The following is a 6,511-nucleotide window of genomic DNA, read 5'->3' as shown; positions in this document are numbered from 1 at the left end:
TGATGAACCCTGCATGGCGGAGTGCCAAGTACTGTTTTCACCCTACTGGTGACGGCAGAGAATTTTCTCATTTTTCTCCCTCCTGGAGAAGGCAGAGTACCTTGAGGTCACGGATGTAGAAGAGTCTGCCCCTTAGAGAGCCTCCCTCAAGTTCTTCCCGAGCCACAGGAGGAGCAAGATATAGAAAGATCGGAGCAACCGTGTGATCTCCCTCACACCTCTTCTCCCTAACTAAGCTCACCTTCTCCTTCCTCTCTCAACCCCTCAAAATGTCTCAAGAGCTCTCTCCCAAGCATTTCCTCTCTAATCACGTTTTCCTCCTCTGTCTCTCTCCCAAAACATAACAATTTTGACAAGTAAAATGGGCTCCAAAATCCTTGAAAATTTCAAGTAGCTGTTACAATCGTACAGAAAAATTTCTCATCATACTGTACGACATGAATAAACAGGCTTCATCCTGGTACGAAATTGTACGAATAGTTCAAAATCTAATTGTATGATATGATACTGAATCATATATTATTATCCTCAACACTACTAGTCATACAGGATGATAGCAGGGACGATCAAACTTCATCTATGTTCATCTTATGGTACGATACACATTGTATAGTACGAATGGTGAAAATTAAGGCATCGTTTAGGATGAATTCTGGGATGATCAAATGTCATCTCTGTTAGTAGTATGGTATGATAGATATCATACAATACGATGAGACAAAAATAAGGGATCGTCCAGGATGATATCCAGTACAACCTGAATTCGTATCTTTTCATCGTATTGAACAAATGTGTTCGTACAGTACAATTTTCAATTTGTAATTAAGTCTTAATTTCTTGCAATAATCATGGGTTAAAATAAGTAAGTATTTAAAATAGAGCATACAGTACGAAGGTCTTCATATAGTAGGAACGGCGCAGAATAACTTAAGTTAATGTGATGGATAGGGTTTTGGATTTGAAACACATCGTAGAGTATGATAGTATTCGTACCATATGATTTGTTCACAGAACACATTTTTAATATAATATTGTACAGTATAAAATAACTTTGTATAGTGCGATTAACAGATAATGAAAAACTATTTTTTTTTACTTTTAAAAACCCTCTCCCCCTGTATGTGTACATGATTGCTCAGACTCACCTGCATTTTGTGGATAGGCTCAAGAAAATAAAAAATAAAATAAATAATAAATTACATTGTCAGACTCACAGTTCTAATCTAACTAGTCTTGAGTCTTCCCGTTATCCTGAGTGGCTTGTGATCTTCCTAAAATGTTAGTACGCACGGACAATAGCAAATAATAAATGATATTCAATGATGAGTAGTTCAGGCAAAATTATTTATCATCATCAAAATCTCAAACTCGGGGTCATGGGTCGCAACACATGATATGTTGGGGGCTTCATCGTTGGAATAGCAAATGGTCACCTATTTTTTCTCCTATTTCTATGGATGGAATTTATTCAACCATTTAGGTTTGACTTCTGTATTTATCTCTTCATTATTGGGATGAAGTTAATATTACAAAAATCATTTCTAAAATTAGAATCCCATTGTTATTAGACGTAACATGTTCATCAAATGGGGTAGAAGGGAATTTTCTTGAGCTTTTGTTTGGGTAAAATAGAATACTAAGCTGCCTTGCGGAATTCGGTTTGAAGGTTTGGGTGGTAATTTTTTTAAAAAAATTGAATATAAGATTTTATCGGTATTTTTTTCAAGTGTGGAATGATTGGACATAAAGATTCTGTGTGTTCTAATGTTTCAAATGGTCTGAATTCTGATAAGAAAATTCTTAAGCCATCAAATGATAATGAAACTTCGTATGGTCCTTGGATGCTGTAAAGTTTAGAAATAAGAAGAGGAAAAAATTAATTTTTCAAAATAAGTTAAATGATGTGAAGAATCGGTATTCTCAAACAAATATAGATGAAGAAATATTAATAAAGAGCATTTGGTTAAGATTAATAATATTTTTGAAGAGAATATGGATGCCTTATCTAATAAGTGGATATCATTTATTAGGAAGAATATGAAAGTTCGTTAGGGATGTTAATCCCTTAAGAACTAGCTCGAGCCTAACCAAGAGGGGGGCGGGGGGGTGAATTGTTATTTAAAAAAAAATTCTTTATGTAAAGAACTACAAAACTTAAAACCAAATCACCACAGAAATCAAAGTGCAAAAATAAATAAACACGGAAGCAAAACAAAGAAAGATCACACCGGATTTATAGTGGTTCATTCAATCCTTGACATACGTCCACTCCTCAGAGGTACTTCCGAGTGTTGCACTAACTGTCTCTCCTTTAGCTCCCACATCTAGGCATATAAGCCATTATAATAGACTCCTTTTCACCAACCCCAGTGTGACAGAGAACCGACTCCTTTTGCTTCCTCCTGAAGCGGGCAGAGAACCCAGACCTTTTGTTAAAGTAGACCTTCAAGGAACCTCCCAAGGACGAAGGACGAAGATTAGAGATGATGACTTGGAATCTTGCTTGGAGCAACCTTTGTGAACCCTCTCACAAACTCCACCTCACAATTTCCTCCCTCTCTCTCTCTCTCTCTCTCTCTCTCTCTCTCTCTCTCTTTCTCTCTCTCTCTCTCTCTCCCTCTCACAAGGATCTCTCTGGTCAAGAGAGCAGCACTCAAGGTCTTAAGCATGAGAAAATTTGGGTCTTAAATAGAATTTCAAGAACTGACTTTATCATCAGGGAAGATAGGAATATAGTCATGACCGATCAGCACAAAATTAGCTCAATTAGCTGGTATAATTGAGGACAATCAGAAGAAAATTGGTTAAATCATCTAAGCTGATACAATATCGTCTTGGACGATTAGTTAAAATTTGAGTTCAATCTTTCTGAACATCGCCCTGAATAGAGTCTAACCGATGTCAATCGTCCAGGACATTGTCTAGGCCGATTCTGCGATCCGCTTGGCCAATGTGATCGTATTAATCAGCCTTAATTACTTTCCATAATTGCTACATTTATTAAAGCATAATTATGTTGTATCGTCCAGGCCGATAATTTAAATTAAAGAACACCTAAATTGATCATGGTGGCTGATTCTTTCTGATTTGAGCATATCATCCTTGCCAATACACGGATCTTCCCGGATAATTTGCTTAATTATGGCTGCTTAACCAGGATGCCCTAATTAGGGTTTCTATTTTTTAGTTGAATCATCCTGGCCGATATAAACATCGTCCAGACTGATGTACTCAAAACAAAAAAAATTAGAAAACCTCTAAAGTGTGTGTGTGCAAGGTTACTTAGCATCAGGAACCATTTTTACAATTGACTCAAGAAAGGGAAAAATATAGACTTTACTCAACCTAAATCTACCCGATCTTGAGCTGGCTTGAGCTGCATTCGATCATGTGGTTTTGAAAATTTAGTAGGAAAAGCAGTCGTAGGAAACATGAATGTTTTCTATCATCAAACGTCTAATCTATAATCTCAGATTTGCAACAATCTCCCCGTTTTTTATGATGCAAAATAAACCCAAAAAATTTTAAACAATTATGGCAGTTTAGTGAAAACAAAAAGTTCACTAAGTTCCAGAATTCAAAGTATAAGAAACATCATACTACTCCCCCTTTTGACATCACAAAAAGGAGGGAAACACAAATAAAAAAAAAACTAAAAAAAAAAAAAACTATAGAAAACTGAAACTAAAACTAGAAGAGAAACAGACTAGAAAAACACAAAGAAAATTCATAAAATGAGGACCCCTGATCATCAGAAGGAGGAGGTGGTGGTGGTGGCTCTAGAAGAAGGTGGAAAATGTGGAAAATTGTGCCCCAAACTAGGCCATATCCTTGTCGTGCTGCTGCTGCTGGTGTGCAACATAGGTATCAAATCGGGCAACATTCTCAGTGTGTTGTTGCTGTTGGTGTGCTATGAACATGTCGAAGCGGGTGTCCAATTGATCAAATCTCTCCACCAACTGATCCAGCAGAGAGTGCCGATGGAGAGGGACAGGTTCAGGAACAGGAGCGGGAATCAGATCCTCCTCTTCTTCTGCCGCCTGAGCTTCCCCATCCCCTGGGTGGAGACGAGGACTGTGAAGGGAATTGAAGGAATTATTTGTGTAGAAAGACGGCAGATGGTTCTGAGGAGCAGGATATTGAAGATTATATTTGGATTCTATAACATATGAAATGATGTGTCCTAGAGAAAGATTAGGCCTTCTATTGCCTAGATCGCGAATGGTAGTCAAATGCTCGATGTTACAAAAGATCAGGTCTGTGGCATCAAATTCTCTATGGGGCAGAATGAAAAAGGTAGTAAGTGAATGAAGTGGAGTGATGTGGACTCGGTCCCCAGGTTTTCGAATAACAGAAGTGCGAAGGACATGCTGGATTATCCTAGTATCTTTGAGTAAAGAGCTAGTCTCTCCAACATAAAAGTGTGCGTTGGTGTGGCGAAGAAAGTGATTTGCAGTGGACCAGTCAAAGTCAGGATTAAAGATAAGGGTATGCAGCTTATCCCCAGTGGTGGACAGCTGTAATAGTTCAACACAATCCTGATATATGATTTCAACAAGAATTCAATTCACATAAGAGGTGAGCGTAGTGTAGGAGGAATTAATGCGGAGGTTTGCATAAAAAAAGAAGTTCAGAACTAAAGGGGGTAGCAAGGGTGATAATAAAGTAAAGAGAAGTGTGAGCGAAAAGATCCAGTTCCAGATAGGAGAGATAGGCTGGATTGATTGTGCGAGAGAGAGTAATGCCCCACTCTTTGTAAAGATGGTAGGCATCCTGATCATCTTCCTGCCAAAAATGAGGGTCCAGCGTGCCCCTTGAGCAGCTCATGACACCTGACGAGCACACTTTCTGCCAGCCATAAGCAAATAGGAAGTAAACAAGAGAGGAGAAGAGTTTTGAAGTGATAAATAATGATTGAAAGGCTCTGAATTTAAAGGATCGACCGGATCATCCAGGTCAATCGCAGGATCATCCAAGATGATCTAGTTCAATATTATGAATAGGCTGATTGGTCAAAATGCAGTCCGATCATCTAGGCCAATCAGATATCGGCCGGGCCGATTAGACACAGACGATCATCCCGAGGAGTCAGGCCGAACGACCGTTAAAAAAGCAGATCATCCAACCGATTAGTTGGATCATCCAGGACGATGCTCAAAAATGGATCGTACTGTCTGAATTTAAAACGTTTTAAATCATGCGCCATGTGTATCGTCCAAGACAAATAGCGGATTGTTTTGGACAATTATCTAAAAATGGATCATCCCGGGCAAAATTATAGATTTTAAATTTGCGACATGTGTATCGTCCAGGACAAACATGTGTATCAGTCGGGATGATAATCAATAAATGCATCATCCAGGACAAAAAAAGATATCGGCCAGGACGATCAAGATGATTGTACCAGAGATCGATCATATCATCCAGGATGATAAAGGATCATCTAGGACGATTAGAGTAAAAAAGTCAGAATATTCAGCAATGGAGTTATTGAAGCATGGAAAGCCGATCGTCCAGGACAATGTGACAAAAAATTTTAACTCAAAGGAGGAATGGAGATGATCAGAGAAGGCCCAAAAACAACAAGAAAAAATAACAACGATAAAACAAAATTCAAAAAGTTTTTTTTTAATCAAGGTATGAACATGATATCGTCTCTATGTGATTGATTCTAAAAATTTATAAGTTAATGAGTTAACAACTTCAAAAATCCAAAAAACGGTAAAATATCCGATCATGTTAACCCTAAATCAGACTTCTTTTAGGGCAAAATCTTCTTTTGAAATCAAAAGGCCTAATTAGAAAAATATTTGGATAAGAAAAAGTGATATAATCAAGACTTGATTTCAGAAAAATGTCTTATAGAATAATATATCAAAGTAGTCTATTACAATCACAAAATTCAAAATCAAGTCTTTGAAAATCTCAAGTGATACATGAAATCTTCTAAGTTTTAAGAGTTGTAGGAAAGGAAGAGAGCTTGCTTTTGATGGGCTCATTTTATGCCTTTTGTCCATTGAATGACGCACTTTGAGTATCTTATGATTTTCGATACACTTTGTTTATATATTTTTCAATTTGGAGTCATTGCGCATCTTTTGTTTTTGGCATCATTGGTCATTTTTTTTATTATTTTTACAAACTATATTCTTTTCCAAAAACTCTTAAATATTCTTAGTTGTGAGCATATCTTTTAGATATTAGAGAAGAAAAACTCACTCTTTAATATAGGGAAAAATAATCCATAAAATAGAATAAAAAATCATGTGAGAGATTCATTAACATGATAACAAGAAATCTAGAAGTAACATAAAAACTTTGATTATTATAGTATATGATAGATTTCTGTAGCAAGGTAGAAAAGATCTCAATTGCAAAATGTATTTGTTGATTTGAGATAGGCTTTTGGTTATAAAAGAAATTTTTACCACCAAAATAGGTTAGAGAAAGAGACAAAATCAACAATATTTTTTACCCTTTAGTAGATTAGGAGATATAAAACATTAACAAC

The sequence above is a fragment of the Dendrobium catenatum genome, unplaced genomic scaffold (assembly GCF_001605985.2).
Source record: "Dendrobium catenatum unplaced genomic scaffold, ASM160598v2 original_scaffold_90375, whole genome shotgun sequence".
NCBI lineage: Eukaryota > Viridiplantae > Streptophyta > Magnoliopsida > Asparagales > Orchidaceae > Dendrobium > Dendrobium catenatum.
This window is presented reverse-complemented; position numbering follows the sequence as displayed.